General features: G+C 43.8%; 1 non-coding gene and 1 pseudogene across 1 annotated transcript; one reads left to right on the top strand and one right to left on the bottom strand.

Annotated features, from left to right (window-relative positions):
- Positions 1 to 1426: 1426 nt before the first annotated feature.
- On the top strand, positions 1427 to 9506 carry LOC136171879 (intelectin-2-like; annotated as a pseudogene).
- On the bottom strand, positions 8405 to 8511 carry LOC136156669 (U6 spliceosomal RNA). The gene has a single exon (XR_010661158.1). It is a non-coding gene; the product is annotated as a U6 spliceosomal RNA (small nuclear RNA).
- Positions 9507 to 24766: the final 15260 nt, after the last annotated feature.

Consider the following 24766-nt stretch of genomic DNA (forward strand, 5'->3'; position numbering starts at 1 on the left):
GTGATTACCTGAGGAATTTCCTGATGAAATGATATTAGTGGTCAATTCCTTATGGTTACAAAACAGCAGAGATGCATGGGAGACAGGTCAGTCCTCTATCCATCTCTCCTTCTCTCTCTTCTTTTCCCCAGCACTAATTCAGACAGAATGATATAAGGAAGCACATGGGTGTGTGTAAGTTATCAATAACATTACCATTCTTGGGTTGGCTAGTGGTTTCTCAGTGTGTAAGGCGTTTGCTTTCTTCAGGGCTGAACATGGAGAATGACTCCTATATCCTGGACAACAAAGAGAGGTGATGTTCCAGGTCTGGGACTGAGAGGGAGGGAGCAGTGCCCTGAACATCAGCAACTGGTCCCAGAGAGCAGAGCCAGCGCCAGAGGTGATAGCAACGATGAATCTTAGGGTTTGTGGTCAGCCACGACCTGGGCAGTGGACAGTGCTGAAATGAGTCAGGCTGGCAAGGCTATGGAATGGGGATATTTTGCTTGTTAGCCCACACAGACCATCCTCTGAGGATTATGGGCTCCAAGGCAGAAAGGAACTCTTGTTGTAATAATGGGAGGGAATGAAAACCAGAGACATCTCAATACCATAAGTGTCAGCTCACTAGAACTTCTGGGCTGGTGGATCCTAGGAAAGTTCCAGTTTCATGAAAAAAAGTTAACGATAAGAAGTAGATGAATGCATATGGCCATATACGAGAATATCACTATTAGGAAAATACACTCCTATCTATAGGAAAGGACCTTCATGTATGTGACTTACACTTAATTTGTTTATAAAAAAAGTTTGTGTGAATTTGTGTATGCCTGTAGAGAGAGGGCATACATGATAAACCAAATGGGGTAAAATATGAACTCTAGGTGAATTTAGTTAAAAGCTGAATGTGTACTTTTGTACTGTTCTTATTTTTTCAATGTTCTGTAAATTTTCAATTATTTGTAACCCAAAAGTAAGTAAAAGAATGAAGTGACAGTGTGACAACATGTCATAATTAGGAGCTGGACACAGTAGCCTGGAGAGGGATACTCTGGGGAGAGAGGACAGGGGACCCCCAGCTTTGGGTGGGGATGGGGGTGTCAGGGCAGGCTTCACGGAGAGGCTTCAGCAGAGACTGGAAGGATGACGACCTGACAGGTGTGTGAGGCCCTGGAGCGTCTGACTGAGGTGGGAGCAGGACAGGCTGCAGGGAAGAACCGTGAGGTCCCGTCCATCCTGAGAGTCTGTTACGGAGGGAACACTGTGTGCTCTGACCCGGCAGGGCTGGCCCTCCTCATGGCGAGTGTCACCTGCGTGCCCACGAGTGCTGCCTCCCGTCCCTCCAGCCGGTTACACAATCCTTCTCATAGCCAGGGGCCGAGGCCCAGGAACCTTCAAGGGAAGGCAGCTTGAGGGTGGGGCCTTTGGCCTGAAGTGGGCTGGGATGGGCAGGGCCGGCGTGGTTTGCTCTCCCCATAAAGGCTCAGCACTTCACCCGCCTCAGGACTCTGCAGAGCCAGTAAGTAGCTCGGAGTCTCCACCTGAGCCTCAGCTCCTGGCACCTGTCGGAAGGAAGGAGGGACTCTCTGAGTCTGAGACAAGATCTGAGTGTGTGGGGAGCCATGATGCTGGTTCAGGTCTTGGTCTCAGAGACGGAAATTTTTAGAGAAAGGAGGGTTGGATGAGGTGGGGGCTATTCCAGGAGGTTCAAGAATGCCAAGAATCCCATCATTTTCCATTTGAGGTTTCCTTACTCACAAAGTTCTAAGAGCAAGGATGGAAGGAGAAAAAAAATGGACCTGCCAGTGACTGCGGATCTCCTTTCTCTTAAGGAGCCAAGGGCCAGATTGTATCTCCTGCTGTTCCCCTCTGTGCCCACCAGAGGGCCGAGTACGGGCAAGTCTCTCAGGAGCAGCAGTTTGATCAGCTACCCAGGTGTGCAGAGGAGCAGAAATAGAGCTGGGCTGGATGCTGGAGTCCTGGTCCAGAGGGGGCATCATGGAGATGCAGACAAGTCACACTTTGCAGCCAACTTGAGCTGCAGTCTGAGTGCTGATAGCTTGTCTCTGCAAGGTTCCTGGGGCCCCAGTGTGTGCCTCTGTGTGGCTGAGGGGGCTCAAGGGAGCCATGGTGAAGACTGTGCTTCCTTTTAGCTACTCTGGCTCATATGGCCTTGGCCTCTGGGTTCTTGGAGGGAGCTGGTGAGGGTTGTGCTAAGGAGGTGAGGGTTGTGCCAATGTGTGGTACCCATTCTCACAAGTCCATTGGTCAAGGTGGGCATAATGATATTAATAGTTTTCATTTTTAATTAGTGGAGCAGAACAATGCAAGTGTAAAGCCTTACTAGATCGGGAGTCCGTTAGTCTTAGCAGAGAGGACCCTGACCTCTGTGGCCTCACAGTCCAGTGATGAACTGGTGAAGTGGGCAGGGGCTGAGAGTTGATGCCCTGGAAGGCTGGCGTTGAGTGGCTCCAGACTAATAATGAGAATTATCTTTCCTCCTCTAGCAGTGTCCTGTTCTACTGAGATGTTTTGGGAGAGTAAAACCTGTGTCCCTTTGCGGTCTTTCCTGCCTCAAAGCTGCAAGGAAATCAAAGAAATTTGTAGTGAAACAGGTGGTAAGTAATAAACCAACCTCGTACCCTCTTATTTTAGGCACTTTTAAGCTGAACAGATCTGTGTCATGGAGATGAAGAAAACTATGCCTATCTCTTCTGTCTTTTCTGACTCCGGCTTCCAGCCAAGGTTATTTCCAGTGGAAATGTTGAGGGTTTTCTGTCCAACCCAAGGATAGCAAACATGATCTTGTGAACACAAAGAGAAATGCAGTGTTCCTAGTGACTCTTAAGGTGGTGGCAGGAGCAATGATGGGTCTAAGCTTTTCATTTTCCCCTTCTTGTAAGCTGAAGATTTTGCCAGTCACAGTTTCACAGATGCTGGTAGAAAATGTGAAATTCCTGACAGTGAGACAAGAAAATTTATTATTCACATTCATAGCAGTAGTCAGAGTATCACCATTTTCTTGTGCTGGTTTCCTGAGCCTCAGTCCCAACAGAATGATGGGAAGAGGGCCAGGAGACAGCTGCACAGGTGGTTTGTCTGCCAAGCAGGCCGACAAATTGGGCTTGTCAAGAAACAACCACCATTTTTTCCATCAGAGAATTTATTCTCTCAAGGGCTGGGTCCAGGAGAGGAACTCTGTACTTAGGAAATCTGAATCTCATGGCAGTGACCATGCCTGCCCTTTGCTCTGAGTCGCAAAGGCTACTTCCTGATGTAGACTTGAGATGTGGTCAGGCGCTGATTTCTGAACTCTCCTGGTCAGAAGGAGGCTCCATCCAGAGGGAGATATCATCTCTGTCTTCTAAGGATTTAGTTTTTGGAAAGGTAGCATGGAACAAAGGCAGTCAGTGTCCACAGAGAATTGTCCTCAACAAGCAGGTATTTGTGGGAGCCTTCAGGATACATTTCTGAATTCCCAGAATCTTTCTGGTTGTGGGTCTGAGATGGACCCTGTGCTCTAGACACAGGGTCTCTGACTGGTTCCCTCTGCAGATGGCCTGTATCACCTCCGCACTGAGAATGGTGTTGTCTACCAGACCTTCTGGGGGTGTTGGCTGGACCCTGGTGGCCAGTGTGCATGAGAACCGCATGCTCGGGAAGTGCACGTTGGGCGATCGCTGGTCCAGTTAGCAGGGCAACAGGGCTGACTACACAGAGGGGGATGGCAACTGGGCCAATTACAACACGTTTGGGTCTGCAGAGGCGGCCACCAGTGATGACTACAGGGTGGGTGGCACTGAGCACCCAGTTGAGAAAGGGTGGGGAGCGGGGTGTGGCTGGAGCAGAGCATGCAGAAGGGAGGGTGGGAGATGGGGATGTGGAGGTGGGGCTGGAGAAGAAGAAAGACAGAAGTCTGTGCTTTGAATCCCAATCTCTTGGAAGCAAGGCTGTTTGGGTGGTGGGGCCTCATTGCCTACTGGAGATGGGGGTATCTGAGCACTGCTGGGCACCTGTTCCCTGGAGCCCTGAGCTCTCAGCTCAAGGGAGGGTTGTGTGTGGGAGTCTTTGGCTGGTGGCACCTCCTGGGTCAGTGAACCTGAGTGTGTGTCCCTCTGCAGAGCCCTGGCTACTACGACATCCAGGCCCAGGACCTGGGCATCTGGCACGTGCCCAACAAGTCCCCCCTGCAGCACTGGAGGAACAGCTCCCTGCTGAGGTACCACACCAACACTGGCTTCTTCCGGAGACTGGGACAGAATCTGTTTGGACTCTACCAGGTACATGGGGCTGCTGGCTGGGGGTGGGGGCATTACCTTTGGTGGACAGAGAGCCAAGTGTTTGGGGTGAGGAGTAAGTCTGCTCTGAGTCCCTGATCACTAGCAGATACTCATGCTTGGCTGTTTCTTCCACCTGTGGGTCAGCTGAAATCATGTGCTACCTCTGCTGAGCAAGAGAAGAAGCCTTAGGGGAGGAGAGAGGGTGAAGGACAGGGGTCTTGAGGTTGGGCTGAGGGCAGGGAGAAGGCGTCACTGCGGAATGATTTCTGCGGAATAACACCTGAGGGCTCTGAATTCCTTACTCCCAATGTGGCAGCTTTTTTTCCTGTCCTCACACAACCTGTATTTTGGGTCTCTGCAGAAATTCCCAGTGAAGTACAGAGCAGGGAGTTTTCAGACTGACAATGGCCCAGCCATTCCTGTGGACTACGACTTTGGTGATGCTGAAAAAAACGGCATCTTATTACTCACCATATGGTCAGCGTGAGTGTCTCCTTCCAAATCCCATTCATCAGTTCTTTCCTGCTCTCTTGGAGGAAATTATAAATCACAACAGTGATCAGTTTGTAGCATTTACTGAACACTTATCAACACAGTGTATCTCTCTCATTTCCAGGAACTTGACCTTGTTCTGTGTCATTTAATCATCATGAGAAAAGTATGAAGTTAGAATTCTTATCTTCTCCATTCTGCAGGATGTAAACCCAGGCTTCTTAACCAACACCCTGTATGATTCTTAGAATAGTAAATACTAGGCTAATATTCCCTGGTGAGAGCAACTATCAAAGTGGAGAAGAAAATTTTTTTTTTTTATGAAGGATAAACATTAAAGAAGACATTTTTTCAGGTAATAAATCCATAGAACATAAGTCGTTGGTGTGAAAATAAGAGCCATCACTTTTAAAAATTTTATTTATTTTTTAATTGAAGGAAAATTGCTTTACAGAATTTTGTTGTTTTCTGTCAAACTTCGACATGAATCAGCCATAGGTATACATACATCCCCTCTCTCTTGAACATCTGAAGAGGTTCTCCCTCCCATCTCCCTCCCCATCCCACCCCTCTAGGTTGATACAGAGCCCCTGTTTGAGTTTTCTGAGCCACACGGCAAATTCCCATTGGCTATCTATTTTACATATGGTAATGTAAGTTTCCATGTTACTCTCTCGATACATCTCACCCTCTCATCCCCTCTCCCCATGTCCATAAGTCTGTTCTCTATGTCTGTTTCTCCACTGCTGCCCTGAAAATAAATTCTTCAGTACCATCTTTCTAGATTCTGTATATATGTGTTAGTATAATATGTTTATCTTTCTCCTTCTGACTTACTTCACCCTGTGTAAGAGGCTCTAGGTTCATCTACTTCATTAGAACTGACTCAGATGTGTTCCTTTTTATGTCTGAGTAATACTCCATTGTGTATATGTACCACAACTTCTTTATCCATTCATCTGTCGATGGACATCTAGGTTGCTTTCGTGTTCTAGCTATTGTAGATAGTGCTGCAATGAACAATGGGATACATGTGTCTCTTTCAATTTTGGCTTCCTAAGTGTATATGCCTAGGAGTGGAATTTCTGGGTCATATGGTTGTTTTATTCCTAGTTTTTTAAAAAGAATCTCCATACTGTCTTCCATAGTGGCAGTATTAATTTACATTCCCACCAACAGTGCCAGAGTGTTTCCTTTTCTCCACACCCTCTCCAGCATTTACTGTTTGTAGGTTTTTTGATGATGGCCATTCTGACCAGTGTGAAGTATTATCTCATTGTAGTTTTGATTTGCATTTCTCTAATAACAAGTGATGTTGAGCATCTTTTCATGTGTTTGTTAGCCATCTGTGTGTCTTCTTTGGAGAAATGTCTGTTTATGTCTTTTCCCACTTTTTGATTGTGTTGTTTGTTTTCCTGGTATTGAGTTGTATGAGCTGCTTGCATATCTTGGAAATTAACCCTTAGTTGTTTCATTTGCACTATTTTCTCTCATGCTGATGGTTATCTTTTCACCTTGCTTATAGTTTCCTTTGCTGTGCAAAAGCTTTTAAGTTTAATTAGGTCCTACTTGTTTCCTTTTGTTTTTATTTCCATTACTCTAGGAGGTGGGTCATAGAGAATCTTGCTTTGATTTATGTCATTGAGTGTTCTGCCTATGTTTTCCTCCAAGAGTTTTATAGTTTCTGGTCTTACATTTAGGTCTTTAATCCATTTTGAGTTTATCTTTGTGTATGGTGTTAGGAGGTGTTCTAATTTCATTCTTTTACATGTAGCTGTCCAGTTTTCCCAGCACCATTTATTGAAGAGACTATCTTTGCCCCATTGTATATTCCTGCCTCCTTTGTCAAAAATAAGGTTGCCATAGGTGCATGGGTTTATTTCTGGGCTTTCTATCTTGTTCGATTGATCTGTATTTCTGTTTTTGTGCCAGTTGCCATACTGTCTTGATGACTGTAGCTTTGTAGTATAATCTGAAGTCAGGAAGGTTGATTCCACCAGCTCCATTCTTCTTTCTCAAGACTGCTGTGGCTAGTCGGGATCTTTTGTGTTTCCATATAAATTGTAAAATTTTTTGTCCTAGTTCTGTGAAAAATGCCATTGGTAATTTGACAGGGATCACATTGAATCTATAGATTGCATTTTGTAGTATAGTCATTTTCACAATATTGATTTTTCCTACCCAGGAACATGGGCTATCTCTTCATCTGTTTATTTCATCTTTGATTTCTTTCATCAGTGTCTTATAATTTTATGTGTACAGTTGTTTTATCTCCTTAGGGAAGTTTATTCCTAGATATTTTATTCTTTTTGTTGCAATGGTGAATGGGACTGATTTCTTAATTTCTCTTTATGATTTTTCATCATCAATGTATAGGAATGAAAGTGATTACTGTGTATTGATTTTGTATCCTGCAACTTTGCTAAATTCACTGATTAGCTCTAGTAATTTTCGGATAGTATCTTTAGGGTTTTTTATGTTAGTATCATGTCATTTGCAGACAGTGTGAGGTTTCCGTCTTTTCTGATCTATATTCTTTTTATTTCTTTTTCTTCTCTGAGAGCCATCGCTTTTTTACATTTACTATTTCAATGAGAGCAGGTAATGGTACGTGCATGTGTGCATTCCTGCTAAGTTGCTTCAGTCATGTCTGACTCTGTGTGACCCTCTGTCCATGGGGCTTCTCCAGGCAAGAATGCTGGAGTGGGTTGCCATGACCTCCTCCAGGGGATCTTCCCAACACAGGGATCAACCCATGTCTCTTATGTCTCCTGCATTGGCAGGTGGGTTCTTTACAATTAGTGCTACCTGGCAAGCCCCAGGTAATGGCAGATTGGGCAAATAAAGTCATGATAATTGGATGAGAAGTGTGCTAGCAGAAACTGATGGCCACTTCTGATCATTGCTTATTCCTGCTGAACTTCTAGAAGTCTTCTACTGTTATCTTCTTCTGCAGTTATATGAGCTTTAGGCAGAAAAGTGACCTCTTGTGACCTGAGCCTTGGTCCTCTTGACCCAGATGGAGGGAGAGTCTCTTCTAGCCAAGTTCAGAGCCAGTATGTAGCAGCCACTCTCTAGAGGTGGCTCCAATTCCCACAGATTGGAGTGCTGAGCTGTAACTTGATCTGTTGACTTAGGGAATTCCTTGGCTAGTCAAGGACTTCCCTGGTAGCACAGACAGGTAAAGAATCTGCCTGCAATGCAGGAGACCCAATATTCATCCCTGGGTTGGGATGATCCCCTGGAGAAGGGAATGGCAACTCACTCCAGTATTCTTGCCTGGAGAATCCCCATGGACAGAGGAGCCTGGCAAGTTCCAGTCTTCCTCTGTAGCCTGGCAGGTTACAGTCCATGGGTTTGCAAAGAGTTGGACATGACTAAGAAACTAACAATTTCAGTTCATTTTGGGTTTGTCAAAGATATTTCCTGTTTGTCCTTTTAGTACTTGGCCCTTCCTCTCCCTCTTCCTTCCCAGGAGAATTTGTTGCAGGATATTTCCTGTTCAGGGTGTTTAATAATGAGAAAGCAACCCATGCCCTGTGTGCTGGGATGAGGGTCACTGGCTGCAACTCTGAGTTTGTGAGTTTTGAGAAGATACACGGTCTGTCCATGTGTGTGTCTGTATGAACATAGTTTTTTTTTTTTTTTAAATAAATATGGAACGCTTCAGGAATTTGCGTGTCATCCTTGCACAGGGGCCGTGCTAATCTTCTCTGTATCGTTCCAATTTTAGTATATGTGCTGCCGAAGCGAGCACTGAACATAGTTTTTACATTGTTACTACTCTTTTAATTGAGATGCAGTTGATATATAACATTATGTTAGCTTCAAGTGTATGCCATACTAATTCTATATTTTAATATATTGTATGTGATCACAGTAAGTCACAAACATATAGTCACAAATTTTTTTCTTGTGATAAGAAACTTTAATATCAACTCTCTCACAACTTTTCTTTGTACAATATAATATTATTCACTATAGTTATCATGCAAGAATACTGAAGTGGGTTGCCAAGCACTCCTCCAGGGGATCTTCCCAACCCAGGGACCAACCTGCATCTCTGGTTTTGGCAGGCAGATTCTTTACCACTGAGCCACCTGGGAAGTCCCATTTGCATGAACCCCTGCAAAAACTGATTCCCTTAAAATACATGCTAGGATACCTACAAAGCAATAGATATTAGACATTCAAAGTTGACAGAGTCATTTTAAGGAACTCAGATGAAGTGGGACAAAGATATAAATGCATGACGGCAATCTCATGAGATAACCACCTGTGATAACAACATAAACAAGGGGTCCTAATTTATGAAGATGATCCAGCAACCAGAGAGTGAGGTGTGGACAGAGCCCTGAGGAATAGCACTTAGAGAATCGATTGAGGGGAAAATGTGTGCTGACAGGGCTAAGAATTAATGTGAAGCAAGGTCAAAAGGAATTCAAGAAAGTGCATGGTTTCACAGTCCACTGGAGGAGAGGGGTTTGTGGGAGGACAAAGCCAAGTAAGAATAGGACCAAAGATTCTGGAGGATTCTAAGATAAAGAGCTTAGTGGTGTCCGTAGCCAACCCCTCACTGTGTCTTCTCCCTGTCCTAAAGCACTGCATCAGTGGAGGAAGATTCTTCCCAAAGGGCAATCCTGTGCAGTGTGGGGATTTCTCCTCCTTTGACTGGATGGATACGGAGCTGATTGTGGTTACAGCTCCAGCCGGGAGATCACTAAGGCAGCTGTGCTCCTGTTCTACCACTGAGAGCTGTGTGGTGTGAGACACGGAAGCCCAGACAGTCAGAGAGGGAAAAATGGAATGTTAATAAGGTGGGGAGGGGAATAAATTGCATCACTTTGTGCTTCTAAGTCTGAATTCTTTTTGGAAATTGGCTGAGACCGAGAAGGTCTCATTATTAAAATAATGCCTCCTATTGAGTTTGATTTCCATTTTACATGTTCTGAGTTTGGAACTATAAGTCTTGGGTCCAGAACACAAGTTTGCCCCTCTTTCTTTGGACCCATGAAGGAGATTAAGAGCAGGGGAAAATCATTCCTTAATTTTCCTACCATACTATTATTGGTTAGTCAAATCAAGCCCTCAACATAAACATCTGAAAGCAGAAAAGATAACTATTACTTAGATTCAGTAGGAAAAAATTAGATTGAGGTCACAACTGCCGTTTCCTTTATTCCTCCAGCTTTGACAATCAGGACAGTGTTCCTAAAATGATTCTAGTACTAATTGCAATATCTCTGTGTTGGGAAGGGTTATCACAACACCAAACAATTCACTAACAGCTAGTTGGGTGTCCTCAACGCAACTTAATTTTGACCCAATCTACAGGAGAAATCCTCAGATCCCTATATGAAGGGCTCAGTCCTGCCAGTCTGCACCTTGAATCCTCCACTCCAGATACCAGTGGGTGTGGGGGTGGCATGATAACTACCTGGATAGAGGTCAGGGCTGCTGTGAAACACCCTCCAGGGCTGCTGGGAAACACTCTCCATTCCCCAAATGGAGAGTGATGTGATCTGATGTGATCTGAAATGTCAGTTTTGGTCACTGGGGTTCAGAGGAGGGGGAGTTAATCCTACTAGTCACAGGGGAATTCTGTTAAGTAAGACCCAATCTTCTGATATTCCTTCCCAGAAGTTTCTACAGCTGGATGAACTTCCGACCCCACAGAAAGGCTAAGTTCGTGGCCTCTAGCAGTAATGCACTTCCTGTTTACCAGGACAGTGTCAGGTTCACATCAGAAACAGTGGTTGAATGTAGCCTACACCAACTAAACTAGAGCTGTTGGTTTTTGCGGAAACAGATGCAGTGAAACCCAGATGATATTTAGCTGTAATGACCAAGTGAGTGCAGCTGGTACCTAATATCCAAGCAACATTCACCCAAATGTCAAGATGAATTTCTTTCTGATAAATGGATCCTCCAAATTCTGTCCCCAGAATCACTGACATTGAATTTAGCTGGAAATCCCCAGCCCTGTAATGCACTACAAAGTTATTCCTTGTCAGCTTGGATTTGTCACTGTCCCAAGTCATGGGCTGGAACCCAGAAAACCAGTCCTCACACTCAAAGACAGCTCAACCATGGATTGTAGGTCCAAGAGAATCCAAGTCAGCATCATAACCAAGGTTTATAGACTCTCTTTTATAAGAAAACTTGATATTAACATTATTCTTTACCATGTTAGTGTGAGAAGGTAGTACCAAACTCAGATTCAAGCCTTCACAAATCTGCTCTTCATTTTAATGCAAGTCTGCTCTGAGTGTCTTCAGTTGCATTGTTCTGTGATAGGTGACACAGTGTATGTTTTTGGTTCTAAGCTGCCAGGCACTTGACCCATGTTTGTGTTAGATGATCCAAATGTTGAGAATGTTGTGTCAGTGCGTGATTTTGTTTTCACATCCAGACAACCCCAAACCAATCCTTCCTTGAAAATGTCTCTGGCAGTCTTCCAATGTCACCTCCTGACAGAGGAGTACACATCATTTACACACAGCTCACTGTGTAGTTCTCAATGGCAAGCCTGTGCGAAGAGGTCATCTGGTGTCTACTGAGGGGGACGCTGCAGCCACAGCTGAGGCCGCGGACTTGTCATGGGTTGGGTGGCAGCTGTCCCCGCTGGAGGGTGAAGTGAAAGCCTTGCGGTTGCTCTTGGCTAAACCTGATTTGTATGTTGTTTGTCAGCTACTGTTAATGTACAGTTGACTCTTGAACAATGTGTGGGTTGTGGGCACCAACCCGCCTCATGGTCTAAAATCCATCTATAAATTATAGTTGATTGTCTGTACCCATAGATCCTCCATATATGAAGTTGGTCTGTTTGTGGTTGGCATCTGCACATTCAACAAGTAATGAATTGTGTAGTACTATATTATTTAATATTGGGGAGAAAAACCCCATGTGTAAGTGGATCAGTATCAGTCAAACCTGCTTTGCTCCAGGGTCAACTGCATTTGCTTTTTTTTTTCCCCCGATATCTTTTCTTTTTTTCACTGCCTTATTAAGTGTTTATTCCTTACTAACTCACTCCTGATTTTCCTTCCTGCTCATTTCTTTTTTGTTCTCTACTTACTTTTGTTACCTCTTGCCTTATTTCTCTCTGCTCATGCCAGGGTGTTACTGAACCAAACTTGGGTCTTCTGCCTTATGTGCAGGAAAACCTATCTACCGACACAGGGTTGTGGTGAAGGAAAGTGCAGCGTTTACTGTAGGTGACAGCAAGAAGTTTGTGTAGCTAGCGCTCGCCACCTCCACCCCCCGCCCCCAGCCCCTGAACTCCTCATTGGTTTTCAGGGAAAAGGTTTTAAAGACAGGAAGAGGGAAAATGTTGCAGGGTGCAGGATCAGCTAGAGGACATTCTTCTGATTGGTTGTTGGTGAAGAAATTGAAAGTCAACATCATCAACCGTCTGCTTCCAATGATCTGGACTCTACTTGCTTGTGGTCAGCATAGATACCTTCTTTTACCTGTTGGGGGTTTCAATATCTGCAAATCATCTTGAAGAGTATGACTCAGAAGGGATTTGCCATCTGGAAGGAATATGTCTGGAGTCCTGACAAAATTTTAATTCTTATGGAAGTTGATAAGTCCATAAGTATTTGCTTTTTAAAATTCATTAAATGGTACAATTCTATTTTATATCCTTCTCTGTATGTGTGTTAATTTTTTACAATGAAATTTTCTTTTTAACAATAAAACGTAAGGAGGTCACTTGGAGACGCTGGGTTGGATGTGATGTGGGGAGGGGGCAAGGTTTTCCTCCACATTATTCTCTGTCTTTGCACACACATACTGTCATTTTTTTGGCCTAATGTACATTTTGAATTCTGTTGACATGGACTGCTCGTTGGTGGTGCATCTAAATTCACAAAAGCAATACTCTCTCAGAATCAATTACTCCTTTTAATTCTTCCAACCCATTCCAGCATATCATCACACAAAATCCAGCCTCAAATTCCAACTTGTCTCCCTAGTTTGGGCTGTCCTATACTGGAAAGATCAGTTGGCTGCAATCACTACCTTCTAATATTTCCCTCACTTTGCCCAGCTTTTCTTTATGGCCAATGCTCTAACATTTCTCGCAGCTTCTACAGTTTCCTTCTTAATTTCTCTCCCTGATTCCTATTTTCTGGTGCACGGGGATGTTCAGTATGAGAGAAATTGATCTACAAGGCACAAGGGCACAAAATGGGGAAGGAAAAGGTGGAGAGGGCAAGCACCAAGGCGTTCAAGCAATCTGACCAGTAGCAATGGGTCACCCTTCCTTTCACATATGTGAGCAATTTGAGTCTAAAGCCCATCCTGACATTTCTCCAGGAGCACTTCTGGGGCTATTTATTTTAGTTTGCGTCCTCCACACATGAAAACCTGAGGCAAAGATGAAAGTGCTAACATTTGACTGGGGAGCTGCCAATTCAGAGAGGTGAGGACTAGGAAAAAATGGAAGAGATGGAGAAAAACATAGAAGCTATGTAATTTTTGATCACTCTGCCTGTCTCTTTATAATGATTCTGAAAGAGACATGGATGAGGCAGAGGGCTGACCTGAAATCTCTCCTGAGTCCCATGGTGCATTGTCTAGAATGGGACAGTGAGTGGGTGATGACAGTTGATACTATATGAGAAGCAAGGACAAGGGTGGACAGAGAAAGAGGAAGGAAGGAAAAGATGGAAGGGGTCAAGGGATAAAAAAAAAAGCAAAGAGAAATAGAGGAAGGTGTCAGGAAGCATTTAACAAGGTGCTGTTTTGGATCTGTCAGGAACCTTCTGGCCCTTATTGATTCCTGAATATTCAGGAATTAAGAGGAGAGGCACACCTTTCCCGGGGCTGAGGAATCCAGGCATTTCTCATTACGGTGATAAGTACCCTCTTCCTTTTTATGAGCCATGCGGTAAAAGGTGATTGCGACTCTCTTTGATAGGGATCATCTTATGTTTTGTAAGTCTGGAATTTTAATTTTTATCTTTGCTGAGAATAACTATAGTATATATGCCCACACCATGTTGATTAAAACACCTTTGCTCCATCAGAGCTTTGGTCCCCGTGTCTTTCTTTCTTTCTATTCCTTCTTTCTGTCTTTCTCTCTTTTTCTATTTCTGGCTAATTCCTTGGAGCGCGGAGGCCCGCTGAGCTCACTTTCTTGCCCGGGCTTCTAAGACCCTCTCGAGAAGGCGCACTGTGCCTTCACCCACTCGAGAGGGCACCTGGTGCCTATGTGCAGCAGCGCGAGCCCTAAGAACAGGGCTCTATTGGCTTTCCACGTAAACCAGGGGATATCAGCCAATTTCTCTCTCTTGCTCTCCGGACCAGCAGGTTCTGGTCCATTAAAGGACCAACAAGCGCTATCAGCCTCTTTCTCTCTCTTACTTTCTTAATGTTGACTCCGGACCACTAGGTTCCAGTTCCTTAAAGGACCAACAAGAAGGGAGAGTAGGAAGAGAGAAGGCAAAGTTGAGATACTAGTAGGGGGGAAGGTCACCGAGGGAGGAGAGAAGGAGAGAGAAGGTCTTTAAATGTCACAGTGGCACCAGGTGTGGTAGAAATACCCCCCACCCCCCCATCACCAGAGCTCTGCTCAAATTGTAGACTTATAAGCAAAAGAAATGATTGTTTCTTTGTTAAGCCACTGGGTTTGGAGTGGCTTATTGTGTACCTGTATATAATGGTTCCATCTTCCATGGTTGGAGGTTGAGCCTGGTGCTCTGGCTGATGACATGGGTATTTTCAGTGGGATTGTGGAGGTACTTGTGGTTTACAAGGGCCCTTGCTGGCAGCAGTATGAGGAAGGGATTGGAAGGGGCCAACACTGGACACAGTGAGGATTAGGAAGTAGCAGGAGGCCATTTCAGGAATGCAGGCCTCAACCAGACCTTGATCTATGGTCACCAACACCATCCCAGAGGATTAATTTGAAGCAATTAAGGTTGTTTCACTCTCCTGGCCAAAAGCTGATTCAAGAGGTGGCATATGTCTTATCTCTGGCCAATGAGAAATGAGGAAAGGTGTGCTGGGCTTCTGGGAAATCCTTCATTTCTTCTGAAAAAAAGCCAGAGGAAGAGAATCTTCTTTTCCCTCTATATATGTCTTACAATTATAGATTATTATGGGTTGAATTGTATTCTCCCCAAATTCATACCAGAACCCTAACCCTGAGTACTTCAAAACATGACCACTTTTGGGGGTTCAGTGCTTAAAGAGGTATAAAGCTAAAATGAGGCCATTAGTATGGGTCCAATCCACTCTTATTCATATCCTTACAAGAAGAAGCCATTTGGATATACACAGATCACTAGGGAGGCATGCAGAGAGTAAAGACCGTGTGAACATACAGTGAGACAGTGGTCATATGCAGGCCTATGAAAGAGGCTTCTGAAGAAACTAGGCCTGCCAACACTTGACCTTGAACTTCTACCTTCCAGAATTCTGAGAAAAAAACATCTTCTGTTTAAGTTCCCCTCTTCCCACCAGCCCGTGGTATTTTGTTTTGGTAGACCAAGAAGACTACTGCACGCATGCTGCTTAGGACAATAGTCAGCATTCTATCCTCAGGTAAACGATGAGCCAGGGCAGAGAGCCTGAGAGCGCCTAGATCCTTGAAGACCTTGAGCTGGCGCTGAGTCAGTCAAGCTTGACATTGCTCTGCCCCTGTAGTCCCTATTTCATGAGGTGATGTATTTACTTTTTAAGTCACTTTGACATGAGTTTTGCATTAGTCCTAGCTGAAAGCCTTATAACTGATATAGACCTGAACTAACCATGTGCTGGGGCAGTGAGACTTGAGGGTAGTGGTGTAGGACAGATTTAAGAGGAAGCAGGAAGTAGAATGAAATGGACACAGTCACTGGTTATGACTGAATGGAGGTGGTTAGGAGTGATGTCCCTAAGGCTATTTGTACCATTTCCCCAGATGCTTATGTGCTGTCAGCTATAGGTTATTCCTTAATTTCATACCACATAGGATGAAGGATGAAAGGTACAATGAAGTTAAAGATGTCAAAATATGAAGAGCTATGTCTTACAAGTAACAAAAGAACATACTTTAAGCATAAGATTTCTTTGGTGTTTTCTTCTTGGGCGGTGTCTTATTTTCCTTTATCAAGCTAGCTAGTATTTTGTGTAAATCAGTACTTTGAACCTACAAAGATAGAAAATGTTGGCTTAACAATAACAATAAGCTCAATCTTTTCTTAAGGCTTGAGATGTCATCAGTGGTATAATGAAGTTGTGTGGTATCACTGTGAAGGAACTGATTAACTATTATAGTGAAGGAAGAATCTGAGAACAGAAGAATGCCACTGGGATAGAAATGACTGAGGAAGCTTGAAGCATCAGGGTGGTTTGTACTGATTTATCCTCACATGCAGTTTCTTCATTTGCTCATCTGTAATAAATGTTCACTAGTTTCTGGGAAAATGAGAAGATAAAAGGCAAAGAAGTGTTTTGTGTGAAACTAAAATTTATTTCAATTGAAGATTTTTATATATTCTGAGATGATCAGTTCCAATTTTGTTCTTAAAGTGTGTTTTTTCCCCCCTAGGAAATGGTGGTTGATGATGGTCCATGTTTAAATAAAAACATTTTTTTTTTTGGTATTTTTTAAGAAAGAAAGACACAAAGAAAAAAGCAAAGCCATCACCAGCTCTCATTAATCTTATCTTCATGTGTTTTGTTTGGAAAATACACAGGTCCATGAAATCCCCAGATCTGAACACTGTGCTAAGAAGTGAGCTTCAACATGTGTCTTTTGGAGTCTGTGGAGATTCTAGAGAGAAAGCTCCCAGGGTCCACCTAGCTATCAATTCGCAGCTCCTGGACCCAGTTTGAGGGAAGAATGGGGGTCGATGTGCTGGAAGTAAGTGCTGCTAGGGTCTGTGAGTGTGGGAGCACAGATTATAGCCCAGAGTTGTGTGGAGGGCAAGGGATCCTTAGCCTTTGAGTCTTTGTAGGGCTGGACAGGAATTGGAGGGTGCCATGTTAGTCACTCAGTTGGGTCTGACCCCATGGACTATAGCCCACCAGGCTCCTCTGTCCATGGAATTCTCCAGGCAAGAATACTGGAGGGCGTTGCCATTCCCTTCTCCAAGATTGGAGGCAGAGACTGAGGAAAAAAAGGATCTAACCTGGCATTTCTGTTGGCAAGAATCCCTTAGAAGAAATGGAGTAGCCATCATTGTCAACAAAAGAGTCTGAAATGCAGTACTTGGATGCAATCTCAAAAATGACAGAATGATCTCTGTTCATTTCCAAGGCAAACTTTTCAATATCATGATAATCCAAGTCTATGCCCCAACCAGTAATGCTGAAGAAGCTGAAGTTGAACGGTTCTATGAAGACCTACAAGACTTTCTAGAACTAACACCCCAAAAAGATGTTCTTTTCATCATAGGAGACTGGAATACAAAAGTAGGAAGTCAAGAGCTACCTGGAGTAACAGGCAAATTTGGCCTTGGAGTACAGAATGAAGCAGGACAAAGGCTAACAGAGTTTTGGCAAGAGAATACACTGGTCATAGCAAACACCCTCTTACAACAACACAAGAGAAGACTCTACATATGGTTATCACCAGATGGTCAATAATGAAATCAGATTGTTTATATTCTTTGCAGCCAAAGATGGAGAAGCTCCATACAGTCAACAAAAACAAGACTGGGAACTAACTGTGACTCAGATCATGAACTCCTTATTGCCAAATTCAGACTTAAATTGAAGTAGGGAAAACCACTAGACCATTCAGGTATAACCTAAATCAAATCCCTTATGATTATACAGTGGAAGTGACAAAGAGTTTCAAGGGATTACATCTGATAGCCAGAATGCCTGAAGAACTATGAACATTGTACAGGAAGCAGTGATCAAGACCATCCCCAAGAAAAAGAAATGCAAAAAGGCAAAATGGTTTTCTGAGGAGGCCTTACAAACAGCTTTGAAAAGAAGAGAAGCAAAAGGCAAGGAAGAAAAGGAAAGATATACCCATCTGAATGCAGAGTTCCAAAGAATAGCAAGGAGAGATAACAAAGCCTTCTTCAGTGATCAATGCAAAGAAATAGTGAAAAACAATAGAATGGAAAAGACTAGAGATCTCTTCAAGAAAATTAGAGATACCAAGGGAACATTTCATGCAAAGATAGGCACAATAAAGGACAGAAATGTCATGGACTTAACTGAAGCAGAAGATATTAAGAAGAGGTGGCAAGAATACACAGAAGAACTGTACAAAAAAGATCTTCATGACCCAGATAACCATGATGGTGTGATCACCGACCTAGAGCCAGACATCCTGGAGTCAAGTGGGCCTTAGCAGGCCTCACTACAAACAAAGTTAGTGGAGGTGATGGAATTCCCGTTGAGCTATTTCAAATCCTAAAAGATGATGCTGTGAAAGTGCTGCACTCAATATGCCAGCAAATTTGGAAAACTCAGCGGTGGCCACAGGACTGGAAAAGGTCAGTTTTCATTCCAATCCCAAAGAAAGGCAATGCCAAAATATGTTCAAACTACTGCACAATTGCACTCTTCTCACACGCTAGTAAAGTAATGCTCAAAATTCTGCAAGCCAGGCTTCAATATTACATGAACTGTGAACTTTCAGATGTTCAAGCTGGATTTAGAAAAGCCAGAAGAAGTAGAGATCAAATTGCCAACATCTGTTGGATCATTGAAAAAGCAAGAGAGTTCTAGAAAAACATCTACTTCTGCTTTATTGACTATGCCAAAGCCTTTGATTGTGTGGATCACAATAAACTGTGGAAAATTCTTCAAGAGATGGGAATACCAGACCACCTTACCTGCCTCCTGAGCAATCTGTATGCAGGTCAAGAAGCAACAGCTAGAACGGGACATGGAACAACAGACTGGTTCCAAATCGGGAAGGGAATACGTCAAGGCTGTATATTGTTTCCGTGCTTATTTAACTTATATGCAGAGTACATCATGAGAAATGCTGGGCTGGTTGAAGCACAAGCTGGAATCAAAATTTCTGGGAGAAATATCAATAACCTCATATATGCAGATGACACCACCCTTATGGCAGAAAGCGAAGAAGAACTAAAGAACCTCTTGATGAAAGTGAAAGAGGAGATTGAAAAAGCTGGCTTAAAGCTCAACATTCAGAAAACTAAGATTACGGCATCTGGTCCCATATCTTCATGGCAAATAGATGGGGAAACAATGGAAACAGTGAGGGACTTTATTTTTTGGGGCTCCAAAATCACTGCAGATGGTGACTGCAGCCATGAAATTAAAAGACACTTGCTCCTTGAAATAAAAGTCATGACCAACCTAGACAGCACATTAAAAAGCAGAGATATTACTTTGCCCACAAAGGTCCGTCTAGTCAAAGCTATGGTTTTTCCAGTCATTTATGGATGTGAGAGTTGAACTATAAAGAAAGCTGAGCACTGAAGAATTGATGCTTTTGAATTGTGGTGCTGGAAAAGACTTCTAAGCACTTCTTGAACTGCAAGGAGATCCAACCAGTACATCCTAAAATAAATTGGTGCTGAATATTTATTAAAAGGACTGATGCTGAAGCTGAAACTCCAATACTTTGGCCACCTAATGCGAAGAACTGACTCTTTAGAACAGACCCTGATGCTGGGAAAGACTGAAGGCAGGAGGAGAAAGGGACAACAGAGGATGAGATGGTTGGATGGCATAACTGACTTGATGGACATGAATTTGAGTAAGCTCCGGGAGTTGGTGATGGATTGGGAAGCCTGGCTTGCTGCAGTCTATGGGGTTGCAAAGAGTCAGACACGACTGAGCGACTGAATCGAACTGAACTGAACCTGGGTTCCTGGTATTTCTCATATTGGCCACGGGCCACCAGAGGGCGCAGTGCAGGAAATTGTCTTCTGGAGCAACACGTCCTCCTTTCTAGTGTCAATAATAGAAATGGGCTGGACGGCTGGTGTCTCTGGGGCAGAGGGGATGTCTTTCAGCTGCACAGAGGCCACTTCATGCTGTAGACTTGAGGTGTCTGTAGGCCGAGCACTGATTTCTGTTGGCTAGTGGGATCTGACGAGGGGCAGTAGTGTGCTGGGTGAGGCAGGTCCTGGGTCCCAGTTCTGTGCCTCTGAGTGACTCTCAGAGTGGCCTTCAGGGGCCTGTGTTAAGAACTGTGTCCCTTCCCAATCTCTTCCCACTCCCGTGTGCTTGGTCTTGGGATTTCCAGAGGGATTTGAACGGTCTGTTTGTGCCCAGGACTACTTTCTTTCCGTCCTTCTCCCCACAACAAGAAAAAGAATGGAATTTAGAAATCTGTCTTTGTCTTCATTGTCATTTATGCTTCTTTTTTTTTTTAAGTAAAGTGTGTTGCTAAATATCATTTCATTTGATCTGCACTAATTTCTAAATCACTCTTTACTGGCTTCATTTTTGGCATAAGGAAACCATCAGTTATGTTAAATATAATTGAAAGTCTCTTGACTGTTGTGAATAATGTTCATTGAACACTGGTATATAAGCATATGAGTGTCTGTCTTATTTCTTTCTCTTTTAAAGTTGACTCAAATTTTTCTTTTGGTCACATTGAGTGACAGGTGGTATCTTATTTCCCTGACCAGCTATTGAACCTGTGCCCTCTACAATGAAAGCATGCATGGAGTCTTAACCACTGTACCACCAAGGAAGTCTGAGACAAGGTGCTTAGCTGTGGCAGGTGACTCTCAAGATTTATTTCTTCTTCCTCCTCAGTCTTCAGCTTGTCCTTCTCCCAGTCAGAATGAGGCAGCTTCCCTGTCAGGGAGAACCTCGGATCTGATGGGGAATGGTGAGAGTGAGGCCACTAAAAGGGCAGGTCTGTGCATTTCTCCTGCTTGTGCAGGTCTGTTCTCCATGGTTCCCTCCAGTCCTGGTCCAAAGCATGTGTGAGGTTGCGTGCACATGTGTTTGTGTGCATCTTAACAAGAGTGCAGGGGGCAGCTACACTCTGCTGTTGTGGGAGAGAAAAGCACATGAACAGCATGTGTGGTGCCCAGTGTTTGGCAGGACAGACATCCACACAAACACATAATTATAATCTGAAGCATCTTAGGTATGATGGAAATATTACTGAGGGTCTACATGACACCCTAACTCTGCTGTGGTCTCAGGGGTGGTGACTCGTGAAAGGTAACTAGTGAGCTGTGTTCTGGGAGCTGTATAACAGTCTATGGGAAATCAGTGCAATTTAGGTTGAGTGAATAGTCTATTCACTATTCATTTTGAATAGTTTATTCAAAATCACGACTGTTTCAGAGAGAGCATCTTATGGCAGCAACTTGGTTTTTAATTTTGGAGCATGGAATATTTGTTGGGTAGAGGCAAGAGGAGATGCTGGAAGTATTAACAGGACCCAGGTGATAGGGGAACTTTTGCATGATGCCAGTGATTTTGGGCCTTGTGCTGTATTGATGTGAGTATTAAAGGATTTTAAAGTGAAGATTGACCTGTTTTTTTTTTTTTGTTTGTTTGTTTCTACAAAGATCATGCTGGTATCACAATGGTGACAGGTCTCAGGGACAGAGACCAAGGACAAGGAGGTCAGTAATGAATAGATTCAGTAAACCACATGAAGGCTTGAGCCATGAAGAGGAATGGTGGGATTTGATGAATTCAAAGATTTTAAATTTATGAACAGTGGCACAGGGAAGATGGGAAGGGAAGAAATTTAGAATCACCACTTGATTTTCATTTGGGTGACTGAGAGTTTGGATGTCTAGACAATGAACTGGTTTGGGATCAGCTAGGGATAGAGCTAACTGTTTTGGTCATGTGTGGAGTTGAGCTTCCTTGACGATATCCAGGTGGCTGTTGGATTTCTAGATTCAGCCCAAGAAACATCTGGACCAGAGATAGCGATCTGGAGGCCATCAGTGAAATTTCCTGAAGCTAGGGCGGGGGTGGATCATGCAATCTTTTAGTGGGGATATGTGTCCTCTCGGGGAATGGTCTTACTTGTTGTTTGGGTGAGGCATCCTGCTCTGTGTGCCGCCAGTATTAGGGTGACGCTGGTCTTGTAATCAGGTGTTGGCCGTCATGGGAGTCCTCACTAATTATGCTCTCTAGGTTAGGAATCTCTGGTACTTTATGGGGTTGGACTCATCACTCCCACTCCAAAGGCTCCATCTCTGTCTGGGAAACTGAGACTCCACAAGTCATTTGTTATGGCATTAAAGGGGATTAAAGCAAACATACAAAAATGACAAAACAAGAAACAAAAAATGAGCCCCAGACAAATGGTGAATACAAAATCAGGCAATAATAACAAGAATAATGGAATATAAACACACACATATACCAAAACAGTTTAAAGAAAAGAACTTACAAGAGATTGACTAACGAGCAAAGGGAACCAAAAATATCAACCAGTTAAAAACAAAACTATCTGAAGTACAAACCGAAAGCAAAACCAAAGCAAGGTGCCAACTGGGGAATAAAGCAAAGAAGACAAAACTAACATGATGAAAGAAAGAAAAGGAAGAACAGAGAGGAAGAATTAGAAAAGCAAAGTTAAATAGAAGTATATAAAGAAGATTATGCATATTAAGGAATAACTACAGCAAGAAAAGAGCATTAAGAAAACAAACAAAAGAAAAAATCTTAAAAATAATAAATCAATAATAATAATAAATAAAAATAATTAAAAAAAAGAAATAACCCCAGAGAATCACTAAAGGCCACTTTAGAGGTAGCAGTATACAAAAGAATTAAAAAGTGTGATTAAAAGAAATTTCTCAAAAGCTTAAACAGAGTTATTAGTACTATTAAAATCAACAACAACAGCAACAGAGGAAAAACAAAACAAGCAAAACAGAGGAAGAAAAAAATTCCAGAACCAATTGTAGAGCAAGTCAATATGTAAGAATAATGTGTTTTTGTCGGATCTTAGCTCTCAGCGTCCTTTCCCTCACTGTGAGTCACAGCCCACTGCACCTCCCTGGGATGCCGTCCAGTACCGGGCTGGTCTTTGAACCTGCTATAGGGGCAGCTCAGACTCTAATTTGGACCCACTCCTGCATCTTCTTGCCTCCAATGTCCACAGCTGCCAGAACTAGAGCATTTTCTTTTGTGGGAATCCTATTGTCCTTTTATATATTCCATAGACACAGGTTCTGCCTAGTCGATTGTGTGGATTTGATCTGCAACTTGTATAGCTGGTGAGAAGGCTTTTGGTTCTCTTCCTTAGCCACACTGCCCCTGGGTTTCAACTGTGGTTTTATCTCTACCCCTGCATGTGGGTTGTCCACAGGGATTTGCTCCTGAGGCTGCCCTGGAGGACCTGGGTCTGCCAGAGTGAGGATTAGGTGTGGAGTGCTGCAGCTGCTTGGATTGCAGGCACCTTTGCAGCATCAGGTAGGCAGGGAAGCCGGTGGCTAGAGAAGTGGGAGATACGGTGCTCTTAGGGTTTTTCCTAGACTCTGGCAGCTCAGTCCCGGTGGAGATTGAGTGTGGAGGTGGCATGGTTGCTTGGATTACTGGGACCCTGGCAATGCCACTACACAGGAGTGCCAGCAGCTATTGTTGCAGGAGATAGGCACTATTAGGCTTTTTCCCAGCCTCTGGCAGCTCTGCCCCCGTGAGGATTGAGTGTGGAAGTGTCTCAACTGCTTGGGTCTTGGGGACCCTGGTAGAATCAAGTGGACAGGGACACCGGCTGCCTCAGCTTAGGGGCTGTGGCATTATTAGAGTCTTTTTCTAGCCTCTGGCAGCTGGCATTCAAAGGGCTTATTTGGCTGGTCCTTCTCTGTGGCTCGGTGAGTTAGGCACTAAGGGCCAGCCTCTCTGGGGGTCGTTTTCTATTGTTTAGCTGCCAGTCTGGCATGTGGGGAGAGAGAGGGAACAGTGATGGCTTCACCTCCTGCATGTGACTCAGCATTAATTCCTTGCCTCCACGGCTGCCTTGCTTTCCTCCACTGGCATTTCCCACTGCAATCTCCTCCCTCACATCCCCTCAGTCTGGCTCCCCCGCAGTCAACAGCAGGCCTCTCCCTGGGATTGCTCTCCAATCCCTATGCTCCAACTCCCATCCGCCAAGCTTTCTAGCAGACTTGTGTCCCTGTCCCGAGTAGGAAGGGCTGCAGCAAGAATTGTCCGCATGATTCTCATTCCATTCAGCCTGTCACAGAGCAGCCTCTGCCCTCTCCAACAGTCTCATATGCTTCTTGTCTGTCCCAAACAATTGCCCCGATGTGGGGACCTGACCCCTGCTTTCAGTAGCCCCCCACCTGGCCCCCCTCACCAGGTGCAGGTCCAGTCTGGCTCACCCGCCTCTTTTTCCCCTCCTTCCTTCATCCTGCTGAGTTCTGCGTGGTTCTGTATTTTCTTTTCTGGTTGTCAAGTACTCCTGCCCATTCTCAGCAGGTGTTCTGCAAGATCTGTGTCTGAAGGTGTCTTCCTGATGCATCTGTGGAGAGAGATGTACTCCATGTCCACCTACTTTCCCACCATCTTGTCTCTCTCACGGTGATTCTTGTTTTAGGGGAAATGGAATGAGTTCTGTTTCTTGAATTTCCAGGGCACATTTTGCAATTTAGTAGAACAATTCTTATTTCCCAGTTTTTAATCACAGATAAAATAAATAATAAATAAGTCAATAATACTGGGGTGATACTGAAAACATATTTACTAATAAATATAATTGAAACTTATTTGTATGCTTTAATGTTTTTTGACATTTTTATACAGCTGTTTTCACATTAGTTTTTAGACACATTTTATACTGCGGCATAGCTCTATGAAGTTAGCTCTGTTGAGAATTTTGTTATATTGCCAGAGAAATATCTTGAAATTTTGGAGGACACCACCATGATAATTTATAGTGTGGGAAGGCATTGCCTTTAAAAACTAAAGGACCAGCTGGAAACAGGGACACTGTGTGACATCTTGGGCTGTGGTGGCATCCCCAGATCCCGGGCCCTTTCCTCCCCTTCCAAGCCCATAAGCCATTAGACACAAAGTCATATGACTTCCAGCAGGAATGGTCCACTTCTGCAGGTGTGGGTGCCTCCTGGGAATTTTGCAATTCT

The sequence above is a fragment of the Muntiacus reevesi genome, chromosome 1 (genome assembly GCF_963930625.1).
Source record: "Muntiacus reevesi chromosome 1, mMunRee1.1, whole genome shotgun sequence".
NCBI classification, from domain to species: domain Eukaryota; kingdom Metazoa; phylum Chordata; class Mammalia; order Artiodactyla; family Cervidae; genus Muntiacus; species Muntiacus reevesi.